Source organism: Stenella coeruleoalba (genome assembly GCF_951394435.1).
Source record: "Stenella coeruleoalba genome assembly, chromosome: 12".
Lineage (NCBI taxonomy): Eukaryota > Metazoa > Chordata > Mammalia > Artiodactyla > Delphinidae > Stenella > Stenella coeruleoalba.
In genome coordinates this window covers 49278586-49301210 of record NC_137158.1, presented here as the reverse complement: position 1 = coordinate 49301210, position 22625 = coordinate 49278586, and positions in this window count along the sequence as shown.

The following is a 22625-nucleotide window of genomic DNA, read 5'->3' as shown; positions in this document are numbered from 1 at the left end:
TTTAGATAAATGAAGGAGTAGCATTTAGGAGTGGAAATAGTAGGAGAGAATGACTTTTTAAATAATAAAAGTAGAGTTGAGTTAATTAATATTTCTCATAAAGATCATCATGAAGAGTCCCTATTCATTAAAGAGTTTAATTTATCAGATTTTACCACAGGCTATAATAACTCATTTGTGAGATGTCCCAAGGTCAAGATAATGCAGTTCCCATCCATATCCTATTATATTTTATGAGAACATTTGGTGGTCTCTGTACATAACTAATATATTCATCCTGTGAAATGAACATTCATCAACATCCAAGAGAGAGAAAGAGAAGGAGTCATTTAAAAAGTAAGATAGGGGCCGCAGGAGGAAGTGGTGGAATCGTGTGTTACCCAGGAGGAAATTAAGAAGGAGCCCGAGAAGCCCATCGATCGGGAGAAGACCTGCCCGCTGTTGCTGCGTGTCTTCACCACAACTACGGCCGCCACCACTGCATGCACAAGTTCTCCCTTGGAAACGTGCCGTCCTGCGAGCTGCAGATATACACTTGGATGGATGCAACCTTGAAAGAATTGACTAGGTTAGTAAAAGAAGTCTACCCAGAAGCCAGAAAGAAGTGCACACACCTCAGTTTTGCAATTGTTTTTACGGATCCTAAAAGGCCTGGCTATTGAGTAAAGGAGTTGGCAGCACCGTGTCTGGGAGAAGGGGACTGATGACGACCCCATGACGCTGCAGTTGCAGAAGTTCCAAATAGGGGACTATCTGGACATAGCAATCACTCCTCCAAATCAGGCACCACCTCCTTCAGGGCTAATGAGGCCATATTAAATTTTATTTTCTATCTCTTGAATTTATTTTCCATTCAGTTATATAAAACAAACTTTCACTTTTTCCTACTCCCTTGTTGCCATTAAGCCTTTAAACTCTAAACAAATTGTAATGCATCTATTTAGGAGTTTGATTTGTCTTTGCTATGGTATGAATATTAATAGAAAGTCCATATGTTTCAAGTTCTGTAAAATATGAAAAATGCTCTTAGTATTCCATGTAAAACTATATTGTTAAAAATGGAGCTGGAGGAATCAGGCTCCCTGACTTCAGACTATACTACAAAGCTACAGTAATCAAGACAGTATGGTACTGGCACAAAAACAGAAATATAGATCAATGGAACAGGATAGAAAGCCCAGAGATAAACCCATGCACGTATGGTCACCTTATCTTTGATAAAGGAGGCAGGAATGTACAGTGGAGAAAAGACAGCCTCTTCAATAAGTGGTGCTGGGAAAACTGGACAGGTACATGTAAAAGTATGAGATTAGGACACTCTCTAACACCATACACAAAAATAAGCTCAAAATGGATTAAAGACCTAAATGTAAGGCCAGAAACTATCAAACTCTTAGAGGAAAACATAGGCAGAACACTCTATGACATAAATCACAGCAAGATCCTTTTTGACCCACCTCCTAGAGGAATAGAAATAAAAACAAAAATAAACAAATGGGACCTAATGAAACTTCAAAGCTTTTGCACAGCAAAGGAAACCATAAACAAGACCAAAAGACAACCCTCAGAATGGGAGAAAATATTTGCAAATGAAGCAACAGATAAAGGATTAATCTCCAAAATTTATAAGCAGCTCATGCAGCTCAATAACAAAAAACCAAATAACCCAATCAAAAAATGGGCAGAAGACCTAAATAGACATTTCTCCAAAGAAAATATACAGATTGCCAACAAACACATGAAAGAATGCTCAACATCATTAATCATTAGAGAAATGCAAATCAAAACTACAATGAAATATCATCTCACACCAGTCAGAATGGCCATCATCAAAAAATCTAGAAACAATAAATGCTGGAGAGGGTGTGGAGAAAAGGGAACACTCTTGCACTGCTGGTGGGATTGTGAATTGGTAGAGCCACTATGGAGAACAGTATGGAGGTTCCTTAAAAAAGTACAAATAGAGCTACCATATGACCCAGCAATCCCACTACTGGGCATATACCCTGAGAAAACCATAATTCAAAAAGAGTCATGTACCAAAATGTTCATTGCAGCTCTATTTACAATAGCCCAGAGATGGAAACAACCTAAGTGTCCATCATCAGATGAATGGATAAAGAAGATGTGGCACATATATACAATGGAATATTACTCAGCCATAAAAAGAAACGAAATTGAGTTATTTGTAGTGAGGTGGATGGATCTAGAGTCTGTCATACAGAGTGAAGTAAGTCAGAAAGAGAAAGACAAATACCGTATGCTAACACATATATATGGAATCTAAGAAAAAAAAAATGTCATGAAGAACCTAGGGGTAAGATGGGAATAAAGACACAGACCTACTAGAGAATGGACGTGGGGATATGGTGAGGTGGAGGGGTGAGCTGTGACGGGGTGAGAGAGTGGCATGGACATATATACACTACCAAACGTAAAATAGATAGCTAGTGGGAAGCAGCTGCATAGCACAGGGAGATCAGTTCGGTGCTTTGTGACCACCTAGAGGAGTGGGATGGGGAGGGTGGGAGGGAGGGAGACACAAGAGGGAGGAGATATGGGAACATATGTATATGTATAACTGTTTCACTTTGTTATAAAGCAGAAACTGACACACCATTGTAAAGCAATTATACTCCAATAAAGATGTAAAAAAAGAAAAAAATACCTATATTGTTAAACATATGTTGCAATCACCTGGAGTGTGAAAGTTAATGGGGCATGGGTTCAGGGTTTAATTTAGTATTGGGGGTTTATGCTAAGTAGTGGAGTTGGTATGTTTAAGCCCAAATGGGGCAGAACAAGAAAGCCATGAGATTGTATTAAATAGAGCAGGAGTTTGTCGCCCAGAAGGTTGTATGGAATTGCGAAGGAGACCTTTGGGAAGGTGCAGAGCAGAGCAGCTGAGGCGTTTTGGAACAGTCTGAGCTGAGGCAAGTTGAAGAAGCTGTCTGTGTTTGAAGGGAGCGGCCTGCCTGAATCAAGGTGTGACGGCAATTTAGAGAAAAGGAGAATGCGTGCCACAGTGAGGCCTTTTTATGTTTTAAAAAGAGGGAGAATGGGGCATTCTGAGGGCAGGAAGTAGTATAGAGGAGCAAGGGTTAGAACTTAGGATAAGGATGGAAAGGTTTACCTTGAAGATCTGAAAATTCAGGGAGGAATGAAAGAAGAATCTTAAGATCAAGGGAGAAGGTCAGGGATGAGGTCAAGTTAAGCAGGGGATGTTCACATGCCCTGTTCAGTGCTGGGGCTGACTCGTGTCTGATTTGAGAGGCAGTATGCATAGTGGTTATAAGCAGTTGGGCTGAACATTTAAATCCTGGTTACACTAATAACAACCTTGGACAAGTTACTTGGACCTGTTTTTTTCTGTTTGTTTAAAATTTGTAAAATGGAGGTAACAGCCCATAGGATTGTGAAGACTAATTAAATGTTTGCAAAGGGCTTGGAATAGTGCCTGACAAGTAAGAAACAAAGTTAGCCATAGAGTTCAGTCAGAACGGGTGCCGTCTCTTTCACGGCACTGTTACCGTCTCATTTTGAAGTTTATAAACAGTGTGCAGTATGTGATAAGGCCGATTACCTTTAGGCTATTGCAGTAGAACATTTTGAAAATGTATATTCCAAAATTTGAAAAAATGTACTACCAAAGTAAAATTGCAGTAATTTGATTTGTACATACAGAAGCAGCCCTTTAAAATCTAATGATTGTAGGATTGGAGTCCCTGGTGCAGTCAACAGGTGACAGATGCAAGCCTGGAACCCCGATCTAGGGCCTCTTCTCCACTGAAGTTTGCCCCAAACCCTTAGACTCTTTATTCATTCCTACTAGATAGGCTTGAGCTCCTTAAGTCATACAATTAACTTAAACCTAATTTTTTGGAGAAGAGGAGCCATGATTACCTTCCTGTCTGTGGAGAAGATACTGATGTACTGTGCAGATCAAGAAGACAGGAACTCGTTAAAGGACTTTGTAAGCCAACTTTTCATAACAGTGTGAACTCCTGCAATGGGGGCTCACCTGTAATTCCAGGTTATTCTCCCACTAGTTGAAAATAAAATGGTTTCTTTGCTTGGTTCCAAAAAATAGAATACATAAATAAATATAAATTAATTAATTAAAAGTAAGCTAAGTCAACTATACTCCAATAAAAAATTAATTTTTAAAAATGTAAGATAGGGCTTCCCTGGTGGCGCAGTGGTTGAGAGTCCGCCTGCCGATGCAGGGGACACGGGTTCGTGCCCCGGTCCGGGAAGATCCCACATGCCGCGGAGCGGCTGGGCCTGTGGGCCATGGCCGCTGAGCCTGCGCGTCCGGAGCCTGTGCTCCGCAACGGGAGAGGCCACAACAGTGAGAGGCCCGCGTACCGCAAAAAAAAAAAAAAAGTAAGATAAGAGAGTTTAGAGAAAATATTCCAGAATCAGAGCACCTGGTAGAATAGAACTAAATAGGAGGAGGGGCAGAGGCTCAAGTGCTAAAACCAGTTCTAAATCTATGACCTTAATTTCTTTACTAAGAGCAGGCTTTTGTATTTGTAAAGTGAGAGATGTGAAAAGTCTCATGACACTTATAATTTAATTTGGAGAATAAAAAATCTAAGACACATTAACACTAGAGCAAATAATGGGGCACAACATGTAGTTAATGGCTAAATCATATGGTTCAGAGGATAAGTGCTATAGAGATTGCGAATATAAGACAGAGAATATAAGACCAAGGATATTCGAGAAAGATCTTATGGAGGAGATGGGAAAAGGGAGAAATCAGGAAGGGAGAAGTTTAAAAAAAAAAGAACTTTCCAAATAGAAAGGCAAGGAGGTATGGACACAATCAACTTCTTTGTGGGATGCAGAGGAAAGCTTGTTTGGGAAAATATGTGAGAAATAGATATAGATTTGTGGTATTGGGTCAACTCATAGGTGCCCTCAAAAGCTAGGAAGAAAAAGTTTTGAAGCTGAATAGGAGAAAGCAATCCTATTTCCTAGAGAACAGAGATTGTTGGTTCTAGCATTTCCAGCTCCACTCAGGCACTGGATGATTGGAAAGCCTAGCAGCATCCCAAGGTGCCCAAGCTTGTACTGAGTCTCAGCTTGTACTGATCAGCGGCTCTCTTCACTCTCCATCAAACCATCCATCCATCGAAGCCTGGTTGATTCCTTCCAAAATAGAAGTCAACCCAACCTCCAGAGGGCAATGTCATTTCCAATCCATGGTGAGGGGCTGGGAAGCCAGCTAGTTTCTGCAATTTGAAGAGAAGTATACAATTTGAAAAGGTAGATAGAGAATCCTAAAAAAAATTCAAGAAAAAATTCTCAACCTGGGTGGGATATAGAGCATTTAACAGTGTTTCAGAAGAAAGAAGAGACACTAGGTCCCTGGCTATGGTTCTACTCTGCTCTAGGCAAGCTCTCCAGTTCCTCCCACTTCTACATCCTCATTCGACAAAAGTAACTATTTAGTAAGGGTGTCAAGGGGAATTCACCCATCCTGTATCAAGGCATCAAAAGGTCTAGATGAGCTACCTATATCAACCACAAATAAGAGGAAAAGGAATGTTATGGCAATCATGCAAAAACTCTGCATGAAAAATTACCATCATCATCATCATATCATCGTTAGTGCTTCTCAAACTTTAGAATACACAGAATTATATGGAGAGCTCATTAAAACATAGATCTGGACCTTATTCCCAGAACTCCTGATTCTGGTCTCTGGAGAACCTGGCCTGACTGACCTTTTATTCCAATTCAGTTTATATTTGTAAAGAATGTTGCTACCTAATGAATTGTCTTAAATTTCCTCAGACTATTAATAGCAGGAAAAAAATCAATGCCTTCTTAATTTATATCACAAACTCAAAAGAAGAAAAGTTTGGAGATTCTCTACTCCATCATCCTTCTTAATACAGAAATTCCATCTATGACATCCTTTTAAAAATATGCCCATCAAATTTATCCTTGTAGCCTGCAGTGGTGGAATGCTACATTTCACATTTCAGCCCAACACTTTTGGGGAAGCTATAAAATCCCCCCCTGGAGATGCTAGTCTTATCTTCCCCTGGAGAGATTTATTTATATTTCAAAGGGTAAGAGCAAGAACCTAGGATCCTTCTCAAGGAAAAAAGGTTTTTGTCCCCATCTTTCAGGATAGGAGGAGAGACAGCAGTCCTTTTCTACATAAACGCCCAGATTTATATTTTCAGGGTGTTTAACCATATTACAAACGCTGATATGTGTGGGATGATGCTAGATCTACCTCTTGTCATGTTGCTGTATGGTTAAGAATTAGGACAAAAGAGAACTGGCACAGTTATTTGCTGTAAGCAAATATTAATCTTCTCTGCTTCAGAAACCTTGAGTTTACATTCGGGTTAATATTAATAAACCATGACAACCTAGGAAAGTAGTATGAACATGAGTATCTATGAGAGAAGTTACAGGCTTTAGCAAATTAAGATCATGCGGTATTTTTCATATGCAGTTTATACATTTAATGTTTACTATATGTTAAGTGGTATTTTCAATTAATTATTTATATTAATTATCTTAAATTTTTATTTATTTATTTATTTATGGCTGTGTTGGGTCCTCGTTGCTGTGCACGGGCTTTCTCTAGTTGTGGCAAGCAGGGGCTACTCTTCGTTGCAGTGTGCAGGATTCTCATTGCAGTGGCTTCTCGTTGTGGAGCACGGAATCTAAGCACATGGGCTCAGTAGTTGTGGCTCGTGGGCTCTAGAGCACAGGCTCAGTAGTTATGGCTCACGGGCTTAGTTGCTCCACGGCATGTAGGATCCTCCTGGACCAGGGAGTGAACCTGGGTCCCCTGCATTGGCAGGCGGATTCTTAACAATCGTTCCACCAGGGAAGTCCCTATTAATTATCTTTTCTTACAAGTTTAGGATAAAAGATCTAACCCCAAATTTTTATATTCCCTTGAGAGCTGGGAAAGGAATATATGGCCTACAGAAACATTCCATAAAGTGAGTAACCTGGATAAATTAGTATAACAAATATAAATGGGCTTTTTCCCCATTTTTTGGAAAAAGTTACTCCCAGTTACTAATCTTTCCTCTTACAGAATCTTTCCCATTCACCATAACTTCTGAGATTTTTTTCAGTGAATGTTTTTATTTACAAAGAACTTTTAGTACTCTGAAAAATAACTTACCTACCATATAATTTTCATGCCTTATTACTTTACTTATCGTCATGACAACTTTGTGTCATATGAGATAATTACTAGCCATCATTCTTAGAGATGAGAAAACTGAGACAAAAAAAGATTAAGTAATTTACCAAAGTTCATCCAGTTAATTAGTTCTAAAGCTAGTAAGAGCCAAGCAATTATGTAAATATATTGAGTTTACTCTGAATATTTCATATGACCTCTAATTATAAGAGTTGAACTAGTAAAAACAACCTAATGGCATTGTCGGTACTTGGCTTCCTATTTTCCAAAATCATAAGAAAACAGACGAGAAGACAAAAGGTAACATTCTGAGTAATAGCTATACAACAGTAGCTATTATTATATAATAAGTTCTTTTTAAAAATAAGTCAGTTTGATTTTTTAAATAGCATTTCTCTTCCTGGTAATATCCAATTCACAAATGACAGTTTATAGAAAACATGCCAAAAATCCAAGACAATTCCCTCACCTTGGATAGTGGTACAGTTTCTTTAGTCATAGAATTGGTAACTTACTGACACTTGGCTGTTCATGATTGATGCCTTTAGGTTAGTTACACATAGTTAATTAAAATTAATGTTTACCAACTAACTTACTATGTATCTTGGCAATAAATGTACTTGATATTTACTGTCAAACTACAGATTATTATTAATTTCTGTGATGTGAATATGCTTCTGTGTGTATGTCTATTACTGGAAGGGCAAAAACAGCTTTGTATGAGATGGAAATTATCGGAAAAACAGGAAACTAGAAAGCTAATATTTCTGTTTTGACTATTTGTAGCCCATATATTTTTAAAATAATTTTTTGAACTATTTTAGATTTACATGAAAATTGTGAAGATAGTATGGAGAGTTCCCAATATTCCATGTCCAGTTTCCTCTGTTATTAACATTAATGTATGGTACATTACTATTAACTAAAGTCCATAGTTTATTCAGTTTTCCTTAGTTTTTACCTAATGTCTGTAGTCTGTTCCAGGATTTCATTCAGGATACCATGTTACATTTAATAGGTATGTCTCCTTAGGCTCTTATTGGCTGTGACAGTTTCTCAGACTTCCCTTGTTTTTTATGACCTTGACAGTTTCGAGGAGTACTTGTGAGTATTTTGTAGAATATCTCTCTACTGAGATTTGCCTTACATTTGTCTCGTAATTATCCTGGGCTTATGAGTTTTAGGGAGGAGAATCACAGAGCTAAAGTGCCACTTCATCACGTTGTATCAATGGTACATGCTATCAAAATGATGTATCACAGTTGATATTCACCTTGATCATCTGGCTAAGGTAGGGTTTGTCAGTTTCTACACTCTAAAGTTATTCTTTTCCCTTCTTTCCATAGTACTCTTTTGGAAGAAGTGTGCACTCTACACTTGAGTGGAGACCTATATACTTTTTACAAGTGAATAAAATGGAATTTAAAATTTTGAAAGCATGCACTGTTAAAAAATGAAATAATGAAAGTCCTGGTGAGTTTTAGCATCTTGAAACTTTGAACAGTTAAGATTCTATTCTTGGAATCTTTGTAGGAATACTCTCTGTGTGATACCATTTGGATACTCTCTGTGGGTAACTAAATTTTCCCAGTTTTTTAATTTTTAAAAAAATATTTATTTATTTGGCTATGCCGGGTCTCAGTTGTGGCATGTGGGATCTTTGCTGCCGCATGCGGGATCTTCGTTGCGGCATGTGGGCTCTTAGTTGTGGCATGCAGGATCTAGTTCCCTGACCAGGGATGAAACTGGGGCCCCAGACATTGGGAGCGCAGGGAAGTCCTCCACCAGGGAAGTCCTCCTAGTTTTTTAGATTATTTGACAACCCCTTATTTATTAGGCACTATGCTGAACTCTGGGAATACAAATCTGAGACATCATCCTTGCCCTCAAGAGGTTTAAGTCCCATCATAGATTCCACGTCCTGAAAGCCAATACTTTCTTCATTTCTCTTGCTATGGTATCTAGAATATTTGGAAATTCAAATTAATCTTCTAAAACTAACTATCCTCACGCCCCCAGCTAACATCATATCAAATGGTGAAAGGTTGGAAGCTTTTTCTCTAAGGTTATGAACAAGACAAGGTTACCTAATCTCACCACTCCTATTCAACATAATACTGAAAGTCCGGGCTTCCCTGGTGGAGTAATGGTTAAGAATCTGCCTGTCAATGCAGGAGACCTGGGTTCGAGCCCTGGTCCAGGAAGATCCCACATGCCGTGGAGCAACTAAGCCCGTGAGCCACGACTACTGAGCCTGTTCTCTAGAGCCTACGAGCCACAGCTACTGAAGCCCAGGCGCCTAGAGCTCATGCTCCACAACAAGAGAAGTCACCACAATGAGAAGCCTGCGCACCACAACGAAGAGTAGGCCCCCCTCTCTGCAACTAGAGAAAGCCTGCATGCAATAACGAAGACCCAAAGCAGCCAAAAATAAATTAATTATTTTTTTTTTAAAAAGAGAGAATCAAAATCAAATTAAATTAAATTTTTTTAAAAAAATACTGAAAGTCCTAGCCAGAGCAATCAGGCAAAAAAAGAAATAAAAGTATCCAAATCAGAAATGAAGAATAAATAAAATTGTCTCTTTTTGCAGATGACATGGTTTCATGTATAGAAAATCCTAAAGACTCCATCAAAAAACAAAAATAGGCAACTCTGACATCAATGCCCTGCTCACATCCCCTCAGCTCACCCCAGAGGTCAGCTGTGTTTGGGTAGACAATTTGCTTACCTCCAGCGACTCCTTACCTTAAGTATTTCTCTGCCTGAGGGCTCCTATGGAGTTAAAGTCCCAGGAGCACATCTTCAACCATTAATGAGTGGATATTGATGGGAAAATACTCCCACTTCCTTGTCCTTTGTTGGAACTACTTCGACTGTGTTTTACACAGCCTCCCAGAGAGTCCACAGTGGTAGTGAAGGCCAGTTGCTCACCCCAGTAACCTTTGCAGTAACAATGCACCATCCTGCCCTGTCTCCTTCCATTTTCTGTCTCACTTCCCCCCTCTCTCACCCTGCTTCCGTGATCACTCCCCAAATAAACTCCTTGTACCCAAATCCTTAATGCAGAATCTGCTTCTGGATGAAACTCAAGAGAAGACATCTCAGTTTTCCATTTTCTAAATTCAGTGTCAACATGTGAAACTTGTTTTACAGGCGTTCGTTGTGATGGCTCTCAAATTGTTTCAGTCTTCGCTTTTTTTTGGCGGTTCGCGGGCCTCTTATTGTTGTGGCCTCTCCCGTTGCGGAGCACAGGCTCCAGACGCGCAGGCTCAGCGGCCATGGCTCACGGGCCCAGCCGCTCTGGGCACGAACCTGTGTCCCCTGCATCGGCAGGCAGACTCTCAACCACTGCGCCACCAGGGAAGCTCCAGTCTTTGCTTTTAATTGCTCTTTTTATAAAGGTAGCCCGAGAAACTGGAGAGTAGGACGGGAAGAAGATAGAGGAAAAGTGGTGAAGAATTGAAAGCTAAGCTCTTTTACTTAAGTGAATAAGCCTTTTTGAAAAAGGAAGTATCACTTTTCAAGTTGTAAATAAAATCAGTCATGAGGCAGAGGTGTGAGAAAACAGTGTGAACCGCTGGATGGAAAGGATGGAAGATAATGTCATCATTGTTCTGACCCAAATACTCCTTTAAATATAATTTCTCTAAATCTGGACTCTTCTCATTATTGTCTCTTCTGGCCCCTACTCTGTACTCCCTTCATTCCTTCTTTTTAACTCCGTTTCTCATCCCCCTAGGGTGACACATCAACTCTTCAAATGAGAAAAGAGAGGGAGCTTTGATTAGTATGTGCCAAAATCTACTGCTTTGTGTCTAAGCTATGAACTTGGCTGGGCTGCCTGGAGACCAGCCCATATCTACCAATGCCAAGGACAGGCCAGGACCTGAGAGGAGCAAGTGTGGGGGGCAGAGGGAGATAAATATGTATCCAAACATCTACCCAAAGTGCTGTCTCTCCCACACTGAATGTCAGCCAAGATTCAGACACGATGCTAATGATACTCTTAAACACTACCCTTTTCTTTCTTCCTATTCTTCCCATTCTCTGGAACGATGGAATGTGGACCAGAAGTTCACCAAACAGTACAAAAACCTGTATTATTTCTCATCTAGATATTTTAATATCTTCTCTGGGAGAGGCCCTCCCAGAGACTGTCATGAAAAGTGAAGCAAAATTCTATCTCCTGGACACTGGAGTTTTGAGCCTGGAGCAAGAGATTGGACAACTGATAATCTGCTTAATGCTCTTCCCCCAATATCTTAACACAGGTTAACACACACACACACAGACACCTGACAGGAAGTCACACCATCACACAACTCCTAGGAGCAAGGATCTTTCCTGACCTCAGCACTAACTTTATAAAATGTACATAGATTGTTTCTTCTCTCACTCAGTGACTTCGAGTAGACAGAGGTTATTCTGGTAAGAATGGATGCGGCTTATAAAACTGGAATATTAATTCAAGGAGACTAGGAGACCACTTACTGGTGTGTGGAACTGGCTTTGGTGATGAAGCAAATGCTCTTAGTAACCTGCGCTGTGTCCACTCAGCCCACCTTTGATTTTCGCTGCAGGAGTAGTGGATTTTCCGATGCGTGCTGACAGAGTCCCATCCCAAGTGCCCTCTTCATCTCTCTGGCTTTCTTTTCCAAGTCTTTCTCTGAAGCAGTGGGAGCTTATACAGTGTGCAGGAAAAGCTCAAAATGTAAGGAAGAAATGCCCCCCAGGTATGCTTCAAACAACGGGGCATGGAAGCCAGGGGATAAATGCTTCAGCCTCCCATTCATTGGAGGAATAATTCTGAGGTGTATTCCACAAGGTTCTTCAGAGGATCCTCAGAAACTTGAGCTCTGTTCTCCTCAGTGGTAGTAGTTAGCTCAATAGCATAGCTTTCACTGACTTTATCCAGTCTTTCTTTTCCTTTCTTTCTTTCTTTCTTTCTTTCTTTCTTTCTTTCTTTCTTTCTTTCTTTCTTTCTTTTTCTTTCTTTCTTTCTTCCCTTCCTTCCTTTATTTCTTTCCCCTTCCTCTCTTCCTTCCTTCCCTCCCTCCCTCCTTCCTTCCTTTCTTTCTTTCCCTCTTTCTTTCCCTTTCCCTTACTTCCTCCCTCCCTCCCTACCTTCCTCCCTTTCTTTCTTTCTTTTTACTGAGGTATAATTGACATACAACATCATATTACTTTCAGGTGTGCAACATGGTACACTATTTGTATATATTGCAACATTATCACCACAATAAGCCTAGTTAATGTCTGTCACCATGCATAGTTACAAATATTTTTCTTGTGATGAGAACTGTTGAGAATTACTCTCTTAGAAAAGTTTTTTTTTTTTACAGTGTAATAAACATAATTTATTTCATCAAAAATTACTGTATCATAGTAAACATCATTTATTTCACCATATGTTCTCGGGTATACCATGGGTTGTCCTGATAGTTGCATTTGGCTCTTCATACCTCAAGGAAACAGTAACACCCTGTAGGTTTCTGGATGATACCCAGGTCTTTCACTTTTCAGTTTAATTTACTGACCTTTTAAAATAATAACTTTTTACTCCTGTTCCACCTCATAGCAATTAATAGTTGATGAATGTTTAAGTGTACATAAAGTCAGGTGACATGACTCGCGAAACTTATCCTTATGAAGAGTTATTGAAATCTATCCAGGCTTTCTTTAAGCCCAGTAGTAGTTAATTCATAAATGTGAGATTTGGTGAGATATACCAGGTATATATACAATACTGATGATTATGGAATGGGATAGCTCAAGAAGATTCATATGAGGCCAAGAAAACTTGGGACATATATGTTTATAGAATGGATTCTTCAGGGAGATTGACCTTTATGAGGTTTCTATAGTTCTCCAACTCAAATTCTTTTCTTATTGCTTTTCTAACACCCTTACCTATAACAAAATACTCACTAGGGTTGTTAAGAGTTAAAGCTGGGTATGAAATGATAGATTTGGCTTATTTTACTGACTTGATGAGTACAGGAAAACTGTAAAAAAGACTTTGAGATAAAGAATATGCTATGCTTTTTAAAAAATATGTTAACTTATTCCAAGTATATTATAATAGAAGTCAGTAGGGGAAATAAGATTTGATATATAATTATTAGATTTTTCTACTGAGAATTAATATAATATGTAAAATTGGGTCATTCTATGTGCCTTTTTAAAAAAATACTTAACACCTAAGTGCTACTTGTATGTTTAAGATTCTTAGAGGTTTTTGGTTTGGTAGCAAGACAAAAATTCTTCTTTCACTTATTGTGTGTCAGAGATCTTGGAGAAACATGGACTTGAGAAGCCGATTTCATTTGTTAAAAACACTCAGTCTAGCTCAGAAGGGGCATGCAAGCTGATGGTTAGATTGACCAGGCGCACTGGTTGGAAGTAATAAACAAAATTAATTGAGAATTGTATATGATTAAAAAGAAGTACTGCTCTTTTTCTTTTTTTAACTTCTTTGGGTTATAATTGACCAAAAATATATTGCACACATTTTAAGTATAGAATCTGATGTTTTGCTATAGTTATGTACCTATGAAACCATCACCTCAGTCAAGATAATGAACATATCTGTCATTCCTAAAAGCTATGTGTTGCTCATTTATAATCCCCTCCCTCCTCCTGCTTCTCCCCTTCACAACCCCATCTCCTCCCCAGGCTACCACTGATCTATCTTCTGTCCCTACATATTACTTTGCATTTCCTAGAACTTTATGTGAATGGAGTCATGTAGTACACACTCTTTTTGGCTTCTTTCACTCAGCATAATTATTTTGTGATGCATTCATGTTGTATCATGGATCAATAGTTTCTTCTATTTTATTTCTCTCGGCAACTTTAAAACGTGTAATGCAAATAGTATTATTAAATGTAGTCGCCAAGCTGTATATTACATCTCCATGACTTATTTATTCTATAACTGGAAGTTTGTACCTTTTCACCACCTTCACCCATTTTGCCCACCCCTACCCCTCCCCTCTGGCAATCACCAATCTGTTCTTTGTATCTATTGGCTTGGTTATTTTATTTTATTTTTTTAGAATCTAAGTGAGATCATATGGTATTTGTCTTCCTATGTCTGACTTATTTTACTTAGCATAATGCCCTCGAGATCCATCCATGTTGTTACAAATAGCAAGATTTCATTCTTTTTTTGTGGCTGAATAGTATTACGTCACATTTTCTTTATCTGGTCATCATTTGATGGACACTTAGGTTGTTTCCATGTCTTGGCTAGCGTAAATAACGCTGCAGTGAACATAGGGTGCATATATCTTTTCGAGTTAGTATTTTTGTTTTCTTTGGATAAATACCCAGAAGTGGAATTGCTGGATCATATGGTAGTTCTATTTTTAAATTTTTGAGGAAATGCCATACTGTTTTCCACAGTGACTACACCAGTTTACATTCCCACTAACAATGCACAAGAGTTCCCTTTTCTCCACATCCTGGACAACATTTGTTATCTCTTGTTTTTCTGAAAATAGCCATCCTAAGAGGTGTAAGGTGATATCTCACTGTGGTTTTGATTTGCATTTCCCTGATGATTAGTGATGTTGAGCAACTTTTCATGTTGCTGTTTGCCACCTGCATGTCTTATTTGTAAAAACATCTATTCAGATCCTCTGCCCACTTTTAAAATTGAATTGGTTTGTTTTTGCTTTTTTTTTTAACTTTTGAGTTGTATGAGCTTTTTTTAAAAATATATTTTGGATATTAACCCCTTATCAGATATATGATTAGTAAATATTTTCTCCCATTCACTGACTTTTTCATCTTCCTTCTCTCAATAAGCTTACTCACTTCCCTCCTATTTTCTGGAGTCATCCAGAAAATTAATTACCTAAACTCAAGTCCTTCAGGCTCGCTTTTGAGGAACCCCCAAACTAAGACAGTAATACCAGATATAACCCTAGAAAGCAGACCTCAGGATAGTATTCTGAAAATGATTTATTCACCAGTTAGATGGAAACAAAAACTCCATTGCTGGTGGTATTTGTAATGTCCATACCTCTGGCATAAATACCAAACTCTCAACTGTGGGGGATAGGATGTAGAAGAAGAGGGAGATTTGCTTATCCAGTATCTCTAATACTGGCATGAAAAGGGGCAATGGTATTTACACATGGAGTGAAATTGGATGGCTCTTGTAAACTGCCTTAGAAGCCTTGAAGAATGATTTAAAGGAAAAGAGAGATAAGTTCAGTCCAGCCAACTATCAACTCATGGCATTCTGTGAAAATCAGAGTCCTCCGTGACAGACAGTAAGGAGATCCTGTGGCAAAAGGGCAGGCTGTGCTGAAAGCCAGGTTCCGAATTTAATATTAAGAGTGACACAATGGCAAAGGAGAATGAACATGAGGGTCTCCCTGCTCAAGTGACAGCTTTGAGAGAGAAAGACCGGGACCCCAACACCTGGAATGTAGGCATCAGTGAGGACCTTAAACCCTGGATGCTCTTGAGTCATGGAGGCTGTAGAAGCCAGTCTCCTCCCAATGGCTAGAGGACAGCAGTCTCCCCTTGCCTCAAGAGGATAAACATCTCCCTGAGAGGAAGGACGTACAAGATGATGCCGTCCTCCTTGGGATCCCCTCCACTGACTCCTCCACTTGCTTTCAGATTGATAATGTGAGTCAGGACCTAGAATATGGTAAGAGGGAGGTACAGTCTCTGCTATGGGAAGAAATAACCATGAAAGAATTACAGTATCTGGTTAGTATGTACTGACAGGAATGAGGGAAAGATCTATGGGAATAGATTAAAAAGTGTTAAATTGAATAGTGAGTGGGATATAAGGGTCAATAGGGGAGAGTTTATTGGAAAATATAACATGACACAGGATTTAACATCCTTTCAATTGTCCCTGGAGCTTGTCCCAACACACTGCTAAGATGGTGCTTGGAAGCTTGGACAAGACAATGACTTAGAGATGCCAGAACTGCCATCAGAGTATAGAGGAACAGGTCAGAAGGCTCAAGGAGGTAGCATATTAGAATGAGCTTTTTATGTGAGACCCACTCTTTGACTGTGTTTCCCAGAATACTCCCTTCACTAGGGCAATAAGAAATGCACTAGCATTTTTTAAAATCTCAGTGTCATTGTTGTCTATGAACCAGGGTTCATGGAATAAAAGGCTGCCACAGAATTGGGTTCCCTAGAGTCAATGGGATTGAAAAAATTCCATGATATTAAAGGCCAAGTAGCTGTACTTAAACATCAAAGGCATAATTACTATAATAGGCAATAAGATTAGAAGGGTAACCAGGGTGCCTGGACCCAGGGATTTGGAGTAATTGCTAATAGACCTTTATGTTCCTAGGGATAAGATAGATAGTCAGCCTGCAAAAGTATTACTTGACTTTCATATTCAGAAAAAATTAAAAGCAGGTGAGTAGCAGGCGAAGATCAGCAACCGTAATAGAAAATCATAATCCTTTGTTGAGTTTCCATATCTGAGATAGTTCTCAGACCCAGACCCACTGCCTGAGGGGGAAGCCTGATCCCTCTTGAGGAAAGACCCTGAAACTCCATTATAAATAGATACATTAACTCTTCAGTTCTTCCCCTAAAAAAGCCTATGACCTTTTACCCAAACCTTTCAAGGGCTGTTAGATACAGCATTTAAGGTGACACTGATAACAGGGAACCTAAATGCCAACATGGCCCCGTCAGTAAAGTGGGAGCTTAAGGAGGTCAGGGGATAAATGGAGTCCTGGTACAAGGCATCTCCAGTAGGCTTGCAGGCCATCTTATGGTTACTCTCCCAATTTCCGAGTGCATAACTAGGATGGATATACTTAGTTATTGAACTTTGTATTCCTAACATTTAGAAAGAGGTACAGCACAAATTTGGTCCTTAATTTTGGAGGCAGCAGATACCACATGGGGTATACTGTTCCAAACCATTTATTGAGTGACTCAGAAATTTTCCAATTACAAGTAGGGTCCAAAGCAAGAGAAGACTTTATGGCAGCTTCAGGCAGTGGTACAAGCTTCCTTGTATCTAGGACTACGTGACCCTACAGATTCAGTGGTGCTAGAGATACTTAACAAAAGAGTGGCAACTCAGAGATCTGAGAATCTGAGTCAAGACATGACTATTGCTACAGGGAACCACCCAGTGTTTGAAAAACAGTTTCTGTTATATTCCAGGGTCCTAGTACAGACTGAAAACATGACCATGTGACATCAAGTGACTGCAACTGGAAATGTCAAAACATCTAAGTTACAAGGTGAGCTTGCACAGCAGCAATTCATCATATGATAGAAATGGTACATACAGGATGGGGCCTGAGAAAGTCCAGGAGGCACAAGTAAATTTTATAAACAGGTAGTCAGATTCTCATGTCACTATCCTCTGTTGCATCAGTGAGTCTCTATCAGTCCACATCCATGGCTTCGTGGGATGTTCCCTGTGACCAAGCGATAGAGGAAGAAGAAAATCAGAGCCTATTTTAAAGATGGCTTGGCTCAATATGTTGGTACATGTGCAAATGGTCTGCTATTGCACTATACCCCATTCACAGGTAGCCCTAAAAGACAGTGATGAAGAGAAACTCTCACAGTGCTCAGAGCATGGAATAGGCACTGGGTGTATGGAGGAAGAACTAGCCTAACCTAAGGTTATATATGCTCTCTTGTGCAGTTGTGAATTATTAGGCTGATTTGTCAGAGGCCTAGAATGAGCAAGATCATAATATTTAGTATAAAGAGATTTGAGGAAAAGGCATATGTAAGTACCTAAAGGAATAGAAACAAATATGCACAGCTGTATGGCTCACACTAACGTCTATCATAAAGCATCTTTCACTGAGTAGGCTCTTAAAAACCACACAGACAGGATTCTCCTCAGGTAAATGTCAGCCAGCCTCTATTCTTTTTTTTTAAATTAATTTTATTGGAATATGGTTGCTTTACAATGTTGTGTTAGCCTCCACTGCAAAACAAAATGAATCTGCCATACGCATACAGATATCCCCTCCCTTTTGGACTTTCCTCCCATTTAGGTTAAGCCAGCTTCTTTTCTTGACATCTCAGTGCTAGTGCGATGAACCCATGAATATAGTAGCCTTGTTGGCAGGTATAGAGACTATACATGGCCCTAATAGTATTGGCTGCTTCTAACCAAACTGACATAGCTACTGCTTCTGCAGAAGTTCTGACTTGTCAGCGACAAAGACCAGTACTAAGCATTGGGAAGGGTATCAATCCTCAAGGACACAGCCAAGCACTTAGTGGCGAGTTTGTTACATCAGATCTCCCCACCCCCACCCCACAGAGGAGGAAGCAGTTCATCCCTACAGGAAGCATCTCCTATTCTGGATATGTGCTTGGCTTCCTTGCTTATAGTGTATCTTTCAGGATTATTATCTGAAAGCTAAGGTTAGTTTGGGACAACATCCTGCATGGTTGAGAGTTGTCCTACAGGATGTGGTATATGCGTTTAGCCAATGACCGATATAGGGTGCTGGGTACCAACAGCTAAAATACATGAGTCTGGGAACCAAGGAGGGGAAGTAGGAATGGCTCCTCTCACCATCATACCCAGTAACAGAAATACTTGCAGAATTTGTGCTTCCTATTCCCATGTCCCTAGGCTTTATGACATTTTTAAGTCTTGGTTACTGCTAAAGGTGGGAGAAAGAAAATCACTTCTAGTAGGGGACACAGTAAGAGTCTCACAAAACCTATAGCTGTGACTACCACCGGTTCACTTTGGCTCTTTATTCCAGAAGATCAGCACTTAAAGAAAGGCCACTTTTTATACTGGTAGGGTAATTGATCCAATTATCATGAGCACCTAGGATTTTTGGTAAATAATGGAGAAAAGGAGGAGTCTTTCTAGATCGCAACAGATTCACTGGGATTCACCTTATCCTTCCATGCTTGGTGATAGCACCGCATGAAAAATTGTAGCAACCTCAGCCTGACATGGGCAAAGCTTAAACTCCTCAAGGTTGAAGGCCTGGGTCTCCCCACCAAGCAAATAACTTATATCAGCAGAAGTGTTTGCTAAGGGTAATAAGGAATGTAAAATGGGTGGTGGAGAAGGAACCTGATGAATGTGTTATGGCCTTTGGACCAGTTGCAGCAAGGGACATCTGCTTGCTACACTAACTCTCTTGCCTTAACTCCTTTTGAAAATTAGCAGCTGGCCGTGACCTTAAAGAACCGGTGGTAGAATGGACTTTACACACGGCAAAAAATGTATCTGAAAGGTGCAAGTCATAGGCTACAGCAGATAGTTTTGGCGTACTGTGCCACTTCCTTTGATTTCAGCTGCAGAGGTGCTGGACAGTTCCTACACAGGCCGCGGTACCCAAGTGCCTGCTGCTGACTCACAGCTCTCTCCAAAGCCCCAGGAGCTAAACCCATACTGAATGACCAGACACACAGGGAAGTTAATTCCTCTGAGAGCCACTCTCAACCAATGAGTGAAGCGATATAGTGGATAAATATGTCAGCCTTCTGTCCCAGCAGGGAAAATTTTGATATGCATTCTACATGGTTCCTCAGAGAGTCCTTAGTGAGATTGAGTCCCAATTGATCAAAGTGGTAGTCAGATCAATAATGTATCTTCTAATGGCTTTTCCTTCTTATCTTTGTCAATTTCTCTGGCTCCCACAATCACCTACGGGGTAAATTACCTGATTCAGTCTCTGCTTTCAGAGAAACTCACACAAAGCAGGTTGATAAACCAGTTAGCTGCTGGTTGATCATGATGTTTATAGAAAAATTTGGCTTTGTTAATAAAGGAAAAACTAATAATATTTTTGGTGGATGAAGTCAACTAAAATTCAGAAACAAACAGTTATTAAACATTTGTTATGGATTGTGCCCTTTAGAAGGTATTCAATACTATTTTCAGTTGATTGATGTGACAGAGATTAGTTTTCTGAGCTCAAGGGGAAGGAAAAAAAATAACAAAGAGGTTAAAAAGAGAAGGAAGCACATAGCAAGACATCAATGAATGACAATCAAACTCATTTATGGTGCTGTCTACCAGCTTGTAGCCATCTGGATTTATCTGGACAGATTCGAAACCTGATTTAGGATTATACTGTGTACCATGCTTTGGGTGTGTTAAAAGGTGAAAGTGAAGGTTGGGACATGATTGATTTGTGGTATATCCAAATAAATGTAACAAAATTATGTTCTAAAAATACAAGGTAATTCACCATGTAATATGTGAGAAATATAAGAAACCCTCAAGATCATTTGGGCAATGTCTTTGCTTTAAAGATGAAAAAAAAAAGAGGTAGCTTAGTGGCACAATCAGGGCTGGACTATCAGGATTCTGATACTCTTTCCAATTATACTTGGAGCCTTGCATTAAGAGAAGAGTGGTCATCTGAAAAATGTTTAACGCAAAATATTTTCTGTATTTGTGTGACATCTTACACAGATCTACTGTGTTTATTGATTCCTCTGGAGTTCAGTTGCTGGTAGACAGTCTCTATTGATTCTGAGTTCCTTATGCAACTAAGCCTTGTTGCATGACCTTAGATTAAGTCCCATTCAAGTACTGAATGTTCCCAAGAGGCTTAACAATGTGATGCAGATGAGAACAAAAGGTTCCTTGGAGATCACCTGGCCAACCCCACTTGTCATGCATTTTTGTAGATATTTAATACCATTTTTTTTTCGTGGTACGCGGGCCTCTCACTGTTGTGGCCTCTCCCGTTGCGGAGCACAGGCTCCGGACGCACAGGCTCAGCGGCCATGGCTCATGGGCCCAGCCGCTCCACAGCATGTGGGATCTTCCCGGACCGGGGCACGAACCCGTGTCCCCTGCATTGGCAGACGGACTCTCAACCACTGCGCCACCAGCGAAGCCCTTGAGCATCTTTTCATGTGCTTAGTGACCATTTGTATATATTCTTTGGAGAAATGTCTATTCAAGTCCTCTGCCTATTTTGCAGTTGTGTTGTTTTGTTATTGTTGAGTTATAGTTCTTCATAAGTTCTGGATATTAATCCCTTACCAGATATATAATTTGCAAATATTTTCTCTATGGGTTGCCTTTTGACCCTGTTGGTGAAGTCCTTTCATGCACAAAAGTTTTAAATTTTGATGAAGTCCAATTTACCTGTTCTTTCTTTTGTTGCCTGGGGTTTTGGTCCACTAAGTTTTGAGTATGCATCTTGATCCTCATTTTAAAAAAAATTTTACCATTTAAAAAATTTGAAGTATAGCTAATTTACAATGTTGTGTTAGTTTCAGGTATACAGCAAAGTGATTCAGTTATACATATATATAAAATACATACGAAATTCTTCTGAAAAATAATATATATATATATTTTTAGATTCTTTTCCATTATAGGTTATTACAAAATATCGAAGATAGTTCCTTGCACTATACAGTAGGTCCTTGTTGTTTACCTATTTTACATATAGTAGTGTGCATATGTTAATCCAAAACTCCTAATTTATCCCCTTCCCCCCACTATCCCCTTTGGGAACCATAAATTTGTTTTCTATGTCTGTGAGTCTGTTTCTGTTTCGTAAATAAGTTCATTTGTATCATTATTTTAGATTCCATATACAAGTGATATCATATGATATTTGTCTTTCTCTGTCTTACTTCACATAATATGATAATTTCTAGGTCCATCCATGTTGCTGCAAATGGCATTATTTCATTCTTTTTATGGTTGAGTAATATTCCATTCCAGTCCTCATTTTACTTCTTAACTTTAGGTACTGCTGCCTGGGGTTAATCTAGGTTTCCTGGAGCCTGAAGTATACACAATTTGGGAAGTTTAATGGAAAAATACAAAAAATGTTATCTTTATAAATTTTTACTAAATTTTATAATCATGGTATCACTCGTGAGGACACATCCTGGAAGGAATCACGTGAGCCTCATTAGCTTCATCATTAATTGGTCTTTACAGTGACCACTACCACTTTCTTCTTCCCTCCTCCCACCATTTCTAACAATTCAGAAAGTGTGTAGGGGATTTGCAAGCCTGTGCGACATCATTGCAAATATAAATCATAGTTGAAAGATCAGTGTATGGAAATATTAGCATAAGAAATGTCTAGTTAAAGAATACCAGAACAGAGATTCTCTGATAAACAGCTTTAAACTATTGTTTGGTAAACCAGAGAGAACTGGGGTTTAAAATATCTAGGTCATAATCTAGCTCTAACTGGTTTTTAAAATCTGTGCAACTCAACATTTCTAATCTTTAATATGTGTAAAATAAGAGACTTGAAGTTCTGTTCCAGCTCTAATCCTCACAATTATTTTTACTTCCAGCTCATTCCTCTACTTGCTTTCAGTGACTGTTCCCCTGCATCAGCCTCTACTCCTGCTGTGCCCAAATTCTGCATTAAAAGCCCACTTCTCAGGTATCATTCCCTTGGGCCTGATGCTTCCATCTATGGATTACAACTACTTCTCAAGG